Here is a 19041-nt window from a genome sequence, read left to right on the forward strand (position 1 = left end):
GCTAAAGAACAATAGAGACTAAGGTAAATAGTATTAATACCCATAAATGGTCACTTCTCTCCTTCAAGCTGTTAACATAAGCAGTCGTGTCAATATTGTCAGTAGTTGAGCTAGATTTGAATTTTGTTGTTGCTATAGTTACTGTGAGTCCAGCACAAACTTCAAACTTCTCCAGTGTTGAACTACTGTTACCTTGAGCTTAGTAGGAGGTCTGGAGTGCAGGGGAGTTTTCGTAGTATTCCTAATCTATGCCCGATTTTCCTTCCACAGTGCACACCTGGGCCCCAGGGCTCTCTCTGTGTTCTTGCCTCTTCCCCAGCAGTGGGCTACTGCTGCTTGTTACTTGGGGCAAGGTCCTGGGCGGGGTGAGGGGGGCGGTGGAGGGGTGGTGGAAGGTGGATTGGTACTTTCCCTTCTCCTCCAGCCTCAGTTTTAGTCAGGTCTTGTATGCCTGAGCTTCAGGAAAGGGCCTTTCTCAGTGTTCCTGTCCCTCTCGTAACTGTTTTTAAAATCTGCGTGTTGAGTTTTGATAGTGTCTTGTTCCTTCTACAGAGTTGTGATAAATTCTTTTATATCTTTAAGCATAAATATTCTATATCATATTGTAATATCTGCATTATTTTGGTGATCTTTTTCTGCAGCTTATTGTTTATCCTAACTCAATACTCCTGGCTTTTCCCCTTGTATCTGTAGTGATTTTTGATTATAAGTTCATGTTCATTGGAATTTTATCCATGAAACTTATTTGAAAACTACTTTTAAATTGTTTTAAACTTTTTAAAAATTGTTTAAACTTTTTAATTCTGTCACCAAGAGAATTCTGTCACATAAGTATATTTAGGAATTCTCAGGAGACTTTTTTCTTTTTTCTCATTCCACAAGGCAAAGCCAGACACTGTTGATCACTAACGGGGAGTTTTTATTTCAACCTCTGGGGCTTTATGTGTTTCTGTTGTGAACTTTATTTTCTGTTCACTGAACATGGTTTATTAAAATTCAGGCTATAGGCCACCAGGTAATAGACATTTCTATGGCAAATGCTGACTCCAGCCTTCACTTCCTATCATTTCTGATCTAAGGAATTTTCTTACTTTGAAAAATACATTTTTATATTTTACTCAGCATTTTAAGAAGCTTTCTACTTAAATGGCTTTATCTGAATATCCAGTTTACCCTGTTTCTAGAAGTGCAACTTTTATGTGCTATCTTCTCATACCTCTGGTGTAGCAGTTGATATATTGTATCATGATCATGCATTTTTTTTCAACCAAAACTAAAATTTTAATAGGTTGCTGAATGTGACTTTTTAGTTTTTGAATCCCTGACCAAACACAGAAAAGGTGGAAGGAGGTTGTATAAAGAACTTAGACTTTTCATTTAAGTATATATTCAAATATATATGAGCTGGAAATACATCAGCATTTATTAGCTATGTGACCTTGGGCAAATTACCAACATTTTTAAAAGGTTTATTTATTTGTTTTAGAGAGAGTGCTTGAGCCAGGGTAGGGGCAGAGGGAGAGAGAGAATCTCAGGCAGTCTCCTGCTAAGCGTGGTGTCCTAACACGGGGCTCTATCCCATGATCCCAAGATCATGGCCTGAGCCAAAACCAAGAGTCAGCTGCTCAACCAACTGAGCCACCCAGGTGCACCACAAATTACCTAGTTTTTTTTTTTTTTTTTTTTTTTTAAGATTTTATTTATTTATTTGACAGAGAGAGAGATAGCGAGAGCAGGAACACAAGCAGGGGGAATGGGAGAGGGAGAAGCAGGCTTCTTACTTAGCAGGGAGCCCGATGTGGGGCTTGATCCCAGGACCCTGGGATCATGACCTGAGCCAAAGGCAGACGCTTAACGACTGAGCCACCCAGGCGCCCCCAAATTACCTAGTTTTTAAGCCTCTTTCTTCACCTGTTGAATGGGATAGTGATGCCTACCTTTTTTAGGACTAAAAGACTGCAATTATTGTATACCTGAAACTAATATAACATTGTGTATTAACTATACTGGATTAACAACAACAAAAAGACTGTGATTAAACAAAGCAATCTAGATAAAATCTCCTAGTCATGTCACATAGTAGGCATTCAAATGTTAATATCATCTTCCTCTCTTAAATACCTGATGAATTTTCCCTATGTTTTTCCCTTGAGTTCTTCCCAGCAAGGAATTTTAGTTAAGATAGTAAAAATATCTCAGCCATTTGCTCCTATTTAACCCGTTTTGTCTATTTAATGTTTGAATTCCTTTGACAAATATATTGGAAGTGATGACTTTTTCTGACTTTTCAATAATGAACTCGATCAAAGAGTTTCATGATTAGGGCAGATGGAAAATTCTCAATTCAGTTCAGCTTGTCAGTTTTAAGGAAGGCACAGATTATTACTTTACCAAACCAGAATTTTATTTTCTAATTAATTGTTATGAGTTTTATACCTCTGTGGATTATAAACAAGATACAGAAAAAATTACTTATTCTCTTTGGCCATCTAGTCCTTTAAAAGCTAATTTGTAAAGTGGTGTTACTGTAATAGGGCTGTATGGTGACACTTTGCTGAGCACAGCATAAAGGTTCAGACTTGTGGAATCACTGTGTCATATACTTGAAACTAATGTAACATTGTGTGTCAATTGTACTTCAGTTTAAAAGCTAATTTGTTAAGAATGACTTTTAAATTTAGTCTGGATACACAGTTTCTTACTGGCCATTGTGATGCTTCTTTATTTTATTTTATTTTATTTTATTTTTATTTTATATATTTTTTATTATGTTATGTTAATCACCATACATTACATCATTAGTTTTTGATGTAGATTTCCATGATTCATTGTTTGTGTATAACACCCAGTGCTCCATGCAATACGTGCCCTCCTTAATACCCATCACCAGGCTAACCCATCCCCCCACCCCCTCCCATCTAGAACCCTCAGTTTGTTTCTCAGAGTCCATAGTCTCTCATGGTTTGTCTCCCCCTTCGATTCCCCCCCCTTCATTTTTCCTTTCCTGCTATCTTCTTCCTTTTTTTTTTTAAACATATAATGTATTATTTGTTTCAGAGGTACAGGTCTGTGATTCAACAGTCTTACACAATTCACAGCGCTCACCATAGCACATTGTGATGCTTCTTTACCAAACTTGAGACCACACTAATTATTATTATTTTTTTTAGCGGAGATGTCAGGTGTTTGAGGGAATTTTATGAAGTCAGTTCTCATTTGTTCATTGTAATTATGAAAAAATATAGCATAAAGGGAAAGTCTCTAATACTCTGATTTTAGGAAGTAGTTTTAACTTCTCTGTTTAAGATTTTTCTCCTTTAAAAATCAGATGTGTTATCAAATATCTAAAACAAAACTTTTAAGTACTCTTTTTTCAGGCAGGGGGAGGGCAGCTCCTTTCCCTTCCTTCTTGTGGAACGGGCGAGGAACAGTGAAATTGGATAAAGGGTAGAGGTGGAGGGGAAAGTCAGAAGTCTGACCATCCCTCATCAGTCTCTAAAAGATCAAAAGCACCTTTTAATGTAATTAAAATGTTCAGGTGAGTCTTTCTAGTTTGCATATGAGGGAATGGAGTGTCAGAGAGGTGACTTGTACTCATAAGAACATATAGCTAGTTAATTGCAGAGCCAGGGCTGAAGGCCACTCCTGACTCGGCTGTGCAATCCTAAGCAAGATCTTTAATCTCTCCAAATTTGCTTTTCAAGTGTCAAATGGGGATCATGCCTGCTTTATAAGGTTGTATGGAGGAAGTGGAGATCATGTACATTTGTGTTTATGAAGTGCTGATGTCTACCAGGTGCTCAATAAATGTTTGTTTCATCTTGGCTTACTATAAATTACTTTTTTTTTTGTGAACATAATAAATAAAAAATTTGGCAGTAAACACAGAATTGAATATTTTATGGTCTTCCACTTTTTAACAAAATGCATGGGGTGCAGACTGGAAGTAAAACTTGTTTTGAAAGATTCCCTGAATCATTTTAGTGTGAAAAAAATGGAAGTTTTCCATCATCTTTAGATGTTCTGATTTTGGTCAGTGCATTATTGCCTTGAGTCAGGTATACCAATTTATACATAAAGCATTTTTGAAGAATTTTCCTTGCCTTTTCTTTTGTGAATTGTTCTTATGCAAGCTTTGATCCTCACTGAATGACCTTATAAAAGAAAGGGAAATATCAATGAAGTTTAAAACCTACACTTTCCACTCAGTTTTTTTTCCAGGTTAATTTACAGTGTTCTGAATCTCACCTTTGTGTTTGACCCTGGTTGAAAAACTCAAAATTTTTCTTGAGCACAACAGTCTGATCCCACTAGTCACATTTGAGCTTTACACTACTTCCTTTGCCCTTTTAAGAAACACACATTCCAAGGATTGCATCATTTTAAATGGTTGGAGTAAGTCGATATTCTCTTATTTGGGAAAACTGGGTTTTATTGATGACATGGAGTTTGGTGTTTGTTTACCACATTTATGGAAAGCATTTTGCTTTAAGTCAGTAACAGTGTGCAAACCAAAACTGAGAAACTTAAAAAACAAGATTTCCCGCTTTAAAACTTGTGGGTGTACCTAGTTCAGTATTTTTCCTGATCAGGCTAGTGAAGAATTTAAAAACTGAGGACTTAGTATTCAAGGGGATACATGCACCCCTGTACTTATAGCAGCATTATTTACAATAGCTTAATTATGGAAGTAGGCTGGTCCATTGATAGTTGAATGGATAACGAAGATGTAGTAGACACACACACACACACACACACACACACACACACACACACACATACACACAGGAATATTATTCAGCCATAAAAAAGAATGAAATCTTGCCAATTGCAAGGATGTGAATGGAGCTAGAGAGTATAATGCTAAATGAAGTAAGTCGTTCAGAGAAAGACAAATACCATGATTTCACCCATATGTGGAATTTAAGAAACAAAACAAATGAGCAAAGAAAAAAAAAAGACAAACCAAGAAACAGACTCTTAACTATAGAGAACAAACTGATGGTTATCAGAGGGGAGGTGGGTGAGGGGATGGGTGAACTAGGTGATGGGGATTAAGGAATGCATTTGTCTTGATGAGCACTGGGTGATGTATGTATGGAATTGTTGAATTATTATATTGTACACCTGAAACTAATATAACACTGTATATTTACTGAAATTAAAATTTAAATTGAAAAACAAACAAACAAACCCTGAGGACTTAGGATCAGCCTTAGGCTCATTTAGCTATTTCCTTTTCCTTTATTTTAACAGTGGGGCTCTTAAGAAGACAGTGTCTAGATGTTTACTTGAGAGGTTAGTATTCCTTTTTTTTTTTTTTTTTAAGTTTAAAAGGATTTTAAAAAGTTTAGTACAGTTAAAGTCCAAGCTGATAGCAGGTACATAAGGAAAGCTACATATCTTAGAATATTCACCAGACTATATGTTAAAGACTTTATCTGCTGAAAATGAGCAATAAATTGTCCCAGGTAGATGAATATGTAATTAAAATATTTGTGTTACTAAATGAAAACTTTTCTTATGTAGTATCTACAGTTGTACTTGCCACTTCATAAACTCTCTGTAAGTATCAGCTGAATAAATAAATGAATGTGAGTTGATATTGAGCTTTTTAATTGGTAGTTTTGAAAAATCAGTTTATAAGTTTTAATTAAAAGGACAGTTTGAGCTAGGGCTCAAGATGTGGCCTGTGGGTCTGCAAGATCAACATTATCACTAAGTCTCCAGAGAAGAGCGAGAGGAAGATGGAAAGACGTTGGCTGCGTGGAGAAGGATTCCTCCTCTGCCTCATTTTCCACTGGCTGCTTCAAGGAAGAGGAGACAGTTTTACTACCAGTCACTCAGGCTTTGACCAGCATGGGGGTAATCCTCTTACCTTCTAAGCAGTGTTTAGCAGAAAAGTTTCCATCCAGACATCAACTACAGTATCCCTACTCATGTCCACATCTCCATCACCCCGTCTGGCATCCTGGAAATGGTGATGCTCAGCTTCAATTGATGACATCATTCCTGGGGCTAACTTATGATCTGCTATGATCCACTCATCAGGTGGAATCCAGAGGAATATGGGAGCATCAGGAAGCTCAGCATGGCAACTAAGAACCTGTGGCTTCCAACTATCTTCAGTGAGGAGGTCATGGATGTGGATCAGGCACCTGCAAGTCACATGGCTTATGTCACCTGTGAAGGTTGCATCAGATATAAGCCAGTATGAACATATGTAATCTGGACGTCTTCTGTTTCCCCTTTGATGAACAGAACTGCATTCTCACCTTCAGCTCTTTCATCTCAGCAGGTGGTCCAGCCTGAATGTGATGAGCTTTCTGGGGTCAAGGGGCTTTCTGGGGTTGTCATCAATGCCTTCAGCTTCTTTCTGCCAGCAGAAAGTGAGAATCATGCCCCATTCAAGACAGCACTTCTGCTGCACTACACCCTCTTTCTGCTCATGATGAATGACTTATTCCTGGCCAGTGGCACCTCCCACATCAGTGTCTCCTTTGCCCTGTGTCTGTCTCTGACGGTGCAGGTCAGCCTACTGGGGACCGTTTTCATCACCTCCATGCTGTACCTGATGATCACCCAGCCACCACATTGCTTTTACATTGTACCAGCCCAAAAAAATGCCGCCCCACTGCAACCCAGGAGGGAAGTAAGGGCCTGGGTCTCACTCCTACCTACTGCCTGGCCTGAGGAGCCAGTGGAGCTGGTGGGGAGGGTGCCTGGTAACAACGAGGCAGAGTTAAATGGATGCCCTACATCAACAAGGGCCAGTAGGAACACAAGGCTCAGAAGCAGCACTTAGTGGACCTGTGGGTGCAGTTCAGCCACACAGTGGATGCTGTGCTCTTCTATCTCTATCTGCTCTTTATGACCTCCTTCAATCATCATGGTCACTGTCCTCTGGAAGACCTTGGCGGATGCCCATCTACAAACCCCAATCTGGAGCTTCTCTTGCCTCTAGAAACCAGCCAGGCTCTCATACCATCCAATCCCAGCCCCACAGTCTCGGCAACCACCTTGTTTTTAACTCAGCCCTTCTGTGCAGTTTCAGACTGGACCAGGTAGTTCCCTCTGTCCTCCAGAAGTTATTACATCCTTGTTCCTGCATGCCCTCAGCTCCCCTCAGCCCTCCCATGAGTTCTGCCTAGCTCCTTAGGACTCAGGTTCCTGAAATACCCCCTTGGTTGAATCACCCTCAGTAAGCTTCTTTGCAGGGGAAAAAAAAAAGAGGACAATTTGACCTTATTTTTTGAAGATAAATTTTTATAAAAATTCAACTAAGTGTAATAATTTTAAATAATTTTAGTTGCTAATTTTTGCTAAGAAAGACCTAGGGGTTTTCTTTAAGTAAAAAATTTGTGTTTGATAGTGGAAATTAAGGATATAAACAGTATTCCTAGGAAACATTTAAAAATACAGTAATGAATATCAGTGTGACATTTGGTATGCCAGCGATAGTTATTCTCTTATTAAATGGGTCCTAAAGAGCTACCAAAGTATGAAAATAAGAAAACAGTATCCCTTAAAATGTTACATAATTCAGAATGACCATTATTTTCCCTATATTAGCTGAAACTTTCCCCAGTTTTTTCTTTTCCTGAATTATCATGGTTTCATTGCTTAAAATGTGTTAAAATACTTCTATTTAACTGTTTTTCTGCAAAGTACATATTTTGGACTCTTAATAATGATTTCAAATGACATTAAAATGCTAGATTTCTTTGTGATTAATTGGTTACCAATCTCACAGTAGTAAACATTCATGGATTCACAATAAAAGTGAAGATGTAAAGGAAAGGGAGGAAGATGTGTTCTTGAATCTATCATTGTTAAGTTTTAGTTAACACTTTAAAAAATGCAGATTAGTTACTTAAAGCTTTTCTAACATTTTATTATAAAAATACAAAAAAGTTGTAAGAATTATGCAGGGAATACCATATACCCACTAATTAAATTTTAGTTACTTCTTTATATTTGCTTTATCACATATGGATATATCTATCCTATTTATTCATCAATCCATCTTTTTGCTGCATTTCAGACTAGCAGGCTTACATCAGCACACTTTAGCTCTTCACCACGCATACCAACAATCAGCATTCAATATTTGTAGTGTTTTGTCATTGTTAAATTTAGATGAAGTAAATGTAGTATTGAATGTGTTTTGACAAATGTATATATCCGTTAACCCAAACTCTTATGAAGATAGAGACCATTACCATGACTTGAAACAGTTTCCTCCTATCCCCCTCCCAAGCCCACCCCCACTTACTGTGAAACCACTTTTCTGAGTTTTTTCACCAAAGATTAGTTTTGTTTGTTCTAGAATATTAATATAAATGGAAACATACAGTATGTACTTTATAGTATAAGGCTTCTTTTTCTGAGCATAATGTTTTTGGGTTTCATCCATATTGTTGCATATTATCAGTAGTTCGTTCCTTTCTTTAATGAGTTGTATTACATCGTGTACCACAGTTAATCTGCTCCCTTGTTTATGGACACCTGGCTAGTTCCTGTTTTCCGCTATTATGAATAAGCTGCTGAGAACAAGTCTTTTACTTGCTGGGTATTTATTTACATTTGGTTTTCTCAAGAACTTAAAAATTAGAGTATTAAAAATTGAGCTTACCCAATGTGCATCGTTTCCACAAGTCCATATTTCAGTGAATGATGCCACCGTTCACAGTGTTGTCCAGGCCATAACCTTGAGTGTCATCCTTGACTGTTTGCTGTCCCTGTTCTGTCATGCATAACCACATACAAAGGGCTGCCAGTACTATCTTCTTCACATTTGCTCACTTTGCCGTCGGACTGTAATCATTAACCTACTTGAAACCATCCCCATCTTTCAGCTGGATTGTCAGAACAACTTCCTAACTGGTCTCCTTGTCACCTCTCTTGGCCCTCACTCCATTCCTTTCTTCAAACTACTGTCACTCATCTTTGAAAAGATACACATTAGATCACGTTACTTACTTATTAAAAAATGTCTAGTTTCCCAGTGCTTTTAGGATAAAAAAGTAAAATCCTTGTCCTACTTTGCAAGTCCGCGTGGTTTAACTCCTGCATCTTCCCTGGTCTCATCTTTCTAACCACACTGGGTTTGCATGTCTCTCCTGCTTCTCACTTTGGGCTTTGTCCTCCTCTGCTGTAGTCAGGCTCTCTAATTGGATCATTCCTATTTCCACACAATTGTGTTCTACTGTCTCCCATACTAAAGGAAAACAAAAACTGCCTGTATCAGTTCAGATTAGAATTGTGTGGAAACAAAGCAAAACAAAATGATTCCTGTTTAAATAAGGTGGAAGATTACTTCTCATAAAAGAACAGTGCAGGTCTGGTGTGGTGACAGTGTTCCCCAGAGACCTAGTAAACCAAGGTACTTCTACCTAGACAGTTCCCCACTCCTGGGTTATGGCCCTTATCTTCATCATCCAAGTTGGAACTTCAAACACCACAGTCTAATCAGCAGGATGGAAGAAGGGACAAAAGACATTCAATCATGAGATTGCCTAGAATTTCCCAGCATTTCCCTAGGCAGAACTTAGTTTCCTAGCCATACCTAGCTTCAAGGAAGTCAGAGTAGTTATTTTAGGTGTCCATGTGCCCAGCTAAAAATTGAGAATTCTAATTGGGAGAAAGTAGACATTGGGGTAGGCTTTTTGCAACTGTCATACTTCCCTTGACGTCACATTCCTCTCCAGCCACTGTCTTGTTTTTCTGCTTCTTGTTAAGAGTCAAAACTTCTTGAAGGAGTTGTCTGATCATATTCTACTTCTCAGCTCACGCCAACTCCTGTGCTCACCCTTCCATTTACATGGTTGTGTCAGGGTTACCCATGATCCTGGTGTTTTAAAAAATCCAAGGGATACTTTAAAGTCTTCATCTGACTTGATTTCTTAGTAGCTTTCAGTTCTTTTCTTTTTTCCTTGAGGAACTCCTCTATGGGGATTATTAGTGTGGAGTTTTTCCTTTGTCTTCTATGACTTCATCATCATCTACCTCCATTCTGGAAGTTCATTCCCTCTTTGATATTTTCAGCATCTCCTCTTCTACCCAGTGTCTAAATGTTGGAATTTCTCAAGGTTTAGTTTTTTTTTTTTTTAATTAAAGCAACAGATAAGATTCTTCATTTTAACCATTTTTAAGTGGCATTAAGTATATTCACACTGTTTTGCAACCATCACCATCCATGTTTAGAACTTTTTCACCTTCCCAAAGTGAAACTCTGTGACCAGGAAACAAGACCCATTCCCCATTCCCCCTGCCTCCCACTTACATTCTACTTTGTAAATTCTCAAGGTTAGTTTCACACCTAATTTGGAAGGACCTTTGTTTCTTCTTCATGTCCTTCATAGGTGAGAGCCTCAGATACCATTTAATTCCAAATTTTATATTTCAAATTAAATTTTTTTTCCTTCTGCACACTAGATTCTTAGCCACTTCAGTGGCTCATAGACTTTAAAAATGTAGCTTAACTGAAACTTTTATGTTCTTAGTCTCATTTGGTCTCTTTCTTACTTCCAGTCTCAGTGATGGCACCAGCCAACCAGAAACCTGATGGATAACTTGATAGCTCCCCTTCCATCACTCCTCCCCAATCAAGTCAATCAGGAGTCTTGGTGTTCCACTCTCAGTAGAAGTTGATTTGCTTCATTTTTCTTTATCTCTACCATCCTGACCCTTCTCCATGCTCCTATCATCTCTTGCTTGACAATTGCAATGCTCTCCTAGCTCATCTCTCTACTCCTGCCCGCCTCCTTCAATGTGATCTGTAAAACACAAATAAGGTTATGTTCCTACAAGGCTTAAAGCCCTTTATGGCCTTCCTAGTGCTGTTAGAAGGAGACCCAGCCCCCTTATCCATGGCTCTCCAGGCTTTATATGACTTGGCCCTCACGTCCCTCTCCACCTCACTGTTGCCCTTTTCTCCTACCTGTTGGTCATCTTTCAGTTCTTTTAACTTCGAGTTCCCTCCTGCTTCAGGGCCTCTGCTTGCTATGTTCTTTATGTTTTCTTGACATGTTTCAGGTCTTGGCTTAACATCCTCAGATTGTCTCGCCTAATACAAAGTATGACCCCTCTTATTGTTCTGACTCAGGGCATCCTGTTCGTTTTTAACCCTTCCCCCACTTAAAAAATGATTTCTTCCCCCTGCCTTTACTTCATTTCTCCCAGTAGATTTATTTTATTGTATTTGTTCATTTCCCCCAGTAGATTGTAAGTGTGATCAGAACTGTTTAAATTCTATTGACTATTTATGCCTAATGTTTAATGCAGTGACTGGCATGGATCTAGCATGCAGTAAATATTTAGAAATGAATGAATCCTGCTCCCTCTTCCTGATATGATTGCATCACCCCCTTTGATGTAACTGTACTTCATATTATGGCTCATTTCTTCAAGGTAGCCTTCCCTGATTAAGATATACATGGCATCTCTCTGTTAGGTGATATCATTGCAGTTTGTAAGTTTCTTTTATGAAACTTCTTATGCTTGGTAATTAAAGTAAGGGTTGTTTGGTTGTTGGTTTCCCTGACCATACTATCAGCCTTGTGACAGCAGTGGCCACAGCTGTTTTGGTCCATCATTGTTGCCCTTTGGTGAGCACAGTGTCTCATACTTACCTTGTTTTATATGAATGCATGGTGGTAAAATACACCTCACCAATTGGCTCAAATTTCATAACGTAGAATAATTATCCCATTTTATCAGCTGTGAATAGATGTTGAAAATTGAGGATGTACTGAGAGAATCTTATTTCTTGAAGCCAGCATTTAGAATGTTTAGTGGTTTTTAACTGGATTCTTCTTAAATGTTAAGAACCTAAAAATTCACAAGGGAAAAACTGTTATGAAATTTTACTCTAAGAATCACATGAAGACATCTGAAATATTGCCAAATCTAATTCTGTAGTTTTGCAGATTAATGAAATCTTAGTACATCTGCATGTTTTTCTTTCCAGGTCTCCCTTGTGACATCATTAGTGCACTTAAGCCTCTTGAGTAGCTTCTTTGGAAATTTTCATAATCAATTAAATTCATTTTTGAAATGTATAAATACTTTGAATATTACTCATAACTTTTTATAGGCTCCATACTTTTTTCTATTTCAGGAAGATTTAAAATTACTTTCGCAGAAAAATACATTTATAGTACAGTAGATATTTTCTATCATGCTGTGCCAAATTCAGTGGGGTAATACTTTAATTTTCTGGCATCCTCTTGGAAGTGATAACTTCCCAACATTAATTCAGGAAAACTTAGTGGTTTTGGAATTTCTAGCATATGCAAGGGGATTCACATATAACTTTATGTTAGGCTTAATTGGACTCAGTTTCCCAGCAGCCTTTAGCCCTGAGCTTCTCCACCGAATGCCCTAGACCCAGAGTCAAGTGCTGGCCTATAAAGCTGTCTGTTCCTTCTTCCTAAGATCAAAGTCCAGCTCATTATAAAATGCCTGAGGCACAGGATTTTCTGATTCTGGTAGAAGCACCATCTGCTTACTTTTTTGAGTATTACCACATTCCTGTTATTTCTCTTGTAACCCATCTCAGGTAAACAGAAAACAAGTGAATGGCTTGCTGGTTGTATTTGGTATACACACGTTTAGTTGAGGCTATATCGTATTTATCTAAATAGTGATTTTGAAATAAATTATTTAGCTGCCAACATTTTAAAATTAAGGAGATTTTACATCCCAGTCTGGTTTGGTAGCTTTTCTTGAAAAATCTGAAAGTCTGGCTGCTTTGGGTCAGCTTCTACACGTGCTGGTTGGAGCTAGTGATGTGCTCCTGTTTGCCTCACCTTCTCCCACTCCTTCTTATTCCCTGATGTGGAAGTCTGGTGTCAGTTATCATTTATGCTTGCTGTTTTACTGTTGGTTTTCTCATGATGGAGTAAAATAATTCTTGTACCCATATCTATAGGTCAAGGGGAACTGTGAATGAGGGGACAGTGAATTCCAAGAAGATGAGAGAAGATGTATTTGTTTGGGGCAATGAATAATTTTTGTCTATTTTTTCTTTTGTGTAATGTGTATTTGAATTAAAAGCATGCACTGTGCTCATTCATTCCTAACTGTTTCTTGCCTGGCTCCAATCGACATTTGAGCCAGAGACTCTTGATTTAGATACATGATCCTAAAAAAAAGAAAGTGATTCCACCTTTGGTTCCCTCAAAGGATAGTAGATTATTCTTCTAGAAGTGTACGGCTCTCTTGCAAATGAAATGCCCAGGCATCCTCTTTGTGACTTGTCAAGAGGGTAGCTGTTGTTGGCTTTACCAGTAATTAGGCCTTGTAAGACTTGGCAAGTTCACTGTAAGTAAAACAGACTTTGCCCTCAAAGATAGTTTATCTTTGAAGGGGGATTGAGCCAATTTAAAATAGAAATATAAGTCTCATAAGAAAGACAGTATAGCAGCTCTGAGGAGGGGAAGATTATATCAAATTGAGGGGATCTTGAAGTTGCTTTAATGCTTCGTGATGAACAACAGGTAGAAATTGAATGCTGGAGACAGTGGGACAACAGAACTGCTTATAGAAAGAAAAAAAAAGATGGGGATTGGGTGTGGGCAGGGCAGTGGATAGTGGTCGCGATGAAGGTACGGGGACTGAGGAAAAGTAAAACCAGAGAGGTGGGTTGTGGCCTGGTTATGGACAACCTTAATGTTAGGCCAAGAAGTTTGTGCCCAACTTAAGAGATAATGAATAAGCGCTGGCAGACTTGAATTATAGGAGGGAAATATCAGAGCTTGTGAGTTGAAGGGGAGAAAACTGGAAGTGCTCTCACCGCTTGTGAAGCCATTGGTAGAAATGCTCACAGTGGTAATTACCTGGATGGAAGGTTGTCTTAGGTTCTGGGCATAGTTTTGGAGAGAGAATCACTAGGTCTGTGCAACTGATTGGATATAGTAGTGTGGGCAGTGAGGGAGATGAGGAAGAAGCTGTAGGAGAGGGGAAGGGACAATGTTTTGAACACATGTCAGAGAAAAGTATGGAAGTCAGAAGGAGGATCTGGTTTGGAAGACGTATCCAGTAGGATGCTTTCTGCTTCAAGTAAAAGGCTGGCCTCAATGATGTGAACATGTATTGGCTCTCATTACTGAAGAGTGCACAGGGAGTGGCTTCAGGCATAGTTTGATCCAGAAGCTTTGTGAGGTCATCCAGGATTCAGAGATTCTCCTGCTCAGCTCTGTCTTCCACCCTGATGGCTTTCTCCTAAAGCTGATTCTCTCCTGTAGCAGCAGGCAGGGCTCCATGTGTCTTTGTTTCACATCTAGTGGGAGAGAGAAAACCTTTTCAGAAATTCTCTTTAAAAAGCCAGAAAACTTCATTGTCAAAAATGTCCATCAGACAAACCTCTTCTCTTTTTGTCTTTGGCCCAAATTGGATTATATGCCTGCCTATTCTTTCTTTTTTTAATTGTGGTAAAATCCACATAACATAAAATTTACTGTCTTAACCATTTTTAAGAGTCCAGTTCAGTGGTAACAAAAAAGTTCATATTGTTGTTTAACCATCACCATCAGCCATCTGCATAGCTTTTTCCATCTTATAAAACTGAAACTCTATACCCATTAAACAGTAACTCCTCATTGCCCCTCCCTGCAGCCCCTAAAAACAGTCACCATTCTACTTTTTGTCTCTATGATTTTGACGACTTTAGGTAAGTTTTCTCATATAACTGGAATCATAGAGTATTCATATTTTTGTGACTGGCTTATTTTACTTAGCATAATGCCTCGAGGTTCACGCATGTTGTAGTATATATTAGAATTTCCATCCTTTCTAAGGCGGCATGCTATTCCATTATATGTATGTGCCACATTTTGCTTATCCATATTCATTCATCAGCGGACACTTGTGTTGTTTCCACGTTTTAACTGTCATGAACAGTGCTATTACAAATGTGGGTGTACAGATACCTCTTTGTGACCCTGATTTCAATTATTCTGGGGATATAACCAGAGGTGAAATTGCTAGATCGGGTGCTAATTCTATTTTTAATTTTTTAAGGAACTGCCAGTGGTGTTCCACATTGCTCTTTTCCACAGCAGCTGTTCCATTTTACATTCTTACCCACCGTGTGCAAGGGTTCTGATTTATCCACATCCTTGCCAGCACTTACTGTCTGCTCCTTTTTATAGCAGCCATCCTAATGGCTGTGCTATTTCATTATACTTCTGATTTGTACCTTTCCTAATGACCGGTGATGTTGAGCATCTTTTCATGTGCTTATTAGCCATTTGTAGGTCTTCATTGGAGAAAAGTCTATTCAAGTCTGTCCATTTTTGGATCAGGTTGCTTGTTTTTTTTTGTTGTTATTGAGCTTTAACATGCCTACTCTTAAACCAGCCCTTGGCAATGGGAGTGGCATCACTCTGTTAGATACCCAGGTTGATTCCTGGACCCTGGGTAGACAACTTAAAATGTCCACTTAAGTGAGTCATTCAGGGACCATGTTTGCATGTTTCTCCCAAAGGGAGACAGGAGGCCATGAATTCCAGATGGGCAGCTATAAAATGGAAGGGCCTCCGTAAGCTTGGGTCCCTGCATGACTGTGTAGAACCAAGCCCTTTGCTGACTTAGGCAGTCCATTTAACACGAGAGGGAAGCTTTTGTTGTGTTCATCCCCTGACATTTGGAGTTGTTATAGTAGTGTAACCAATACATACATCTTCATTATTCTTTTTTTGAAGTAAACTTTTCTTGAGCCCAGTACTCGCTTCTTTGCCTACTTACCCAGTACAGCCTACACAGAATTGTATCTTATTAATGTCTCAGGGATGCCATAATAGATCTGCTGTTGTGCTGATCTGTCATTCCCAGCACCAGTGCCACTGGAACTTACTGAGCTAAGTGGGATTGTTTGCTTAAAGAACATCAAGGTGACCGGAGTGGTAAAATGTGTGGCCTAAAAAATCATATAATGTGAATTCATGTAACTGGAATAATGGGCTTATGAAAAATCAGAGGCTAGAAAATTACAATCAAGGTTTGGTAACTTGATTTTGTGAGAGATATCAATCCTGTTACATTTTTTTCACAAGTTATATACTGTTAAACCATTATATTCAAGTCATATACAAGTTACATCTGATAGTTCAAATTTAATCTTTTTATAGCTACCTATGATAGCAGGTATGATAGAGATCTGGTTAGTCTTTCTGAGGAATTATAATAAAGTGATAATTGGAGAGTGAAATAGCCTTAAGAATCATAGATACTTATGTCCCAGGGGAACCAAGAAACTGGCTCTTCGCTAACACTACAGGTCATCACATATAACCTACCCATACCCCATGAAAATACTCCTTGGTTTGGAGCACAGGTTGGAAGTTGGGGTCCATGCTTTCTTTCACCCACAGTGTTTTTTTACATAATTGAAATAGGTAACATTTAGAAATCAGGAGATTTAACACAAAAATCTGGCTCATCTTTTAAAATGGGCAGGTGTGGGCCCCTGAGCAGGTACCAGCTGTAGGCTAGAGTGGAAGTGACAGAACATAGGCATCCCACTGTCTAAGCCCGTACTTGGCATTTTAGTTGAAGAGCTTCTCCATTATTACGCACATATACCTTGGGAAAATAAATTCTGTCAGTGATTTAGAATTTACTTTCATTTAAGGAATATTCACTCAGTTCATTTATTCTGATAAGCAGATTCCACAGGGATACCATTTTTTGAATGAGTTAAAGGAGACTGTGCAGATGGAGTGGCTATACTCAGATACACCAAGTGCTGAGTAATTGGAAAGTCTTAGGTGATCGTTGCCTCTTCTGTCCCCTTTGTCTAACTCCTTCATCAATGTTAATTACTTTAACGATGCCTCTTAGATCCTAAGTGCTGGATTCAAATGTTTAGAAATGAACAAGATACAGTTGGTTGGCCGTCAGGAGGCCACCTCTTGGTGGGATTGGTAAAATGAGCAAAGAAATAAGCACTATAATGTTGCCACAACATAGTGAGAATGGGGAGGGGGGAGGGGTGACTTCTGCCTGGGTGGGTTGGGAGAGTTTTCACAGCGGGGGACACATCTGAACTAGGTTTTGGTCGATATGTAGGAGTTCGCTGAACTTTTTGAGATAAATTAGTTAAGCCTGCCTATGGTGTGGAACAGTTTGAAACCCCTTATCGGTGATTCTCAATGGGGCATAAAAGGTGATCCTCACTTTGCACAGCAGTGTGGGACCATAAAAATGACCTTTGTGAGCTGAAACTTCAAAGTACTTTCAGTAATCAGTGGGAAAATTGAATGCTGTGCAACTTCTAAAAATTTTTATGAAAACATTAGAATTCCCTGTCAGTGATAGATATGTAGGAAAATGAAAAAGATATTAAAGCTAATATTTAATGCACTGTATTTAAGTGTTACAAATATTGAGAATTAATGTGTTTCATTTTTTTGTAAAAAAACTTGTCAAGAATAGTTGGAACCGTGGCTTTTTTTATTGTATAGTTTGTGATATGGAGGGAGCGTCTTTTCTCTGCCTCAGTGAATTGTCGTGACCATAAGTCTAGATCAGATTCCAACATGTCATCCTTTGTACTTTCACGGTTGTGGAATATCTCCCAGAATTTCTTTAACGTGAAGTTTTTTGCTGGCATCAGCTCCTCCTTGTCACAGCCACTTTCATCATTTATGTCCCTGAGTTTGTCTTCACGCAGTCTCTTCTGGCCGCCTATCACAGCCCCTCCAGCAGTGGTAGTGTCAACATTCCCGTCGTCCCCTACGGATCCTCTACCCCTGACGTTTGACTCAAGTTTCACTTCCAGCAATGTCGCTGTGTGTTTGTTTGCTGTACTTTCATCTTGGTTGGCCAGTTTCCACTTTTGATTATCCATTTTTGTAAAATCTCACTTGTTTTTGACCCTGGGAGACAAGAAGTCAGTACAAGTCCTTGCTTTGCTGTCGTGCATGAGGTAATTACAGATGTGCAGTGAGTAATCCCCAACACACTTTGAACTCGTCACTGATCAAGATGCATGTTATATATGTAGTGATTTGTATACTGAAGAGCTGGCAGTGGCATGTGTATTTGATGCAACTACTCACAATTAATGTGCTTTGGTAACTGGAACGTAAACTTGTCTTGTTGGGGAATTGGTGTTGTTTACCTAAGCTGTGGTAACTACAATTTGTGCATCTTGGGACTGTGCAAAGCCAGGACTGTCTCTGTGGCCATCTTGAGTGGGTTTGTCTTGCCCTTTGTTGGAAGTTCAACATCTGTAACCCTGGCCACTGAGTGCCGCTGTGGTCCTCTCTTGCGTCACTGTGACAACCAGAATGCTTCTGACACTCTCTCTGTGTACATGGGGTGGTGGTCCTCCCCTGGATTGAACCATTCTGGGGCCATCTCGGGGTTACTCTGTCATTAATGAATCAGAGTGCTAAGGGACAGCCGCTCTGCTGCTAGTGAGCACTGGGGGGTTGAGCTTTCAGATGACCTCCCCGCAAGTATATGGTGCTTTCCACTTACTTTGTCAGAAATTGCTCTTGCTAGAGACACGTGACTTCGATTTTAGCCAGACTTTGCTACATACCCTTCTGCTGCTTAACCTCTTTGATTCCTCATTTCTTCATCTGCAAATAGGTTTCACATATCTGATTTATAAGATTATTGTGTGGAATACATGGGAAATGTATATGAATATTACACAAATGTGAGGAATGGTTCTGGAGATGACGAGTAACTGATCAGTGAGATGCATTTCTTGGATTTAAAATGAAATACAACAGAGCCTTCTAATGTCTCAGCAAAATAAACATCCTCAGCTTTTAGACACCCCCTCATGTGAGAAGTTCACTACTTTCCCATCTCTACTTTCCAGAGTTTTCTAGTTGGCTCTTTTCTCACGTAGCTCCTTCATGGTGAAATGCAGCAAATTGACTCACAATCCATTAGTACATGAAGTAACTTTAAACAGCCTTCTCCATGAGGATAGACCTTATTTCTCTATTGATATAAGGAAAATAGAGCACAAATGAGCTGGGTTTGTTTTTTTTGCGGGGGGGGGGGGGGGGGGGGGGG

At 39.0% G+C, this 19041-nt stretch overlaps 1 protein-coding gene across 1 annotated transcript in view; it reads left to right on the forward strand.

The window, feature by feature from the left end:
- The window catches only part of BICC1 (BicC family RNA binding protein 1), a 272977-nt gene that overhangs the window by 119682 nt on the left and 134254 nt on the right, over positions 1-19041 (forward strand). The window lies entirely within an intron of this gene.

This window comes from Phoca vitulina, unplaced genomic scaffold, assembly GCF_004348235.1.
Source record: "Phoca vitulina isolate PV1807 unplaced genomic scaffold, GSC_HSeal_1.0 scaffold29, whole genome shotgun sequence".
Taxonomy (NCBI): domain Eukaryota; kingdom Metazoa; phylum Chordata; class Mammalia; order Carnivora; family Phocidae; genus Phoca; species Phoca vitulina.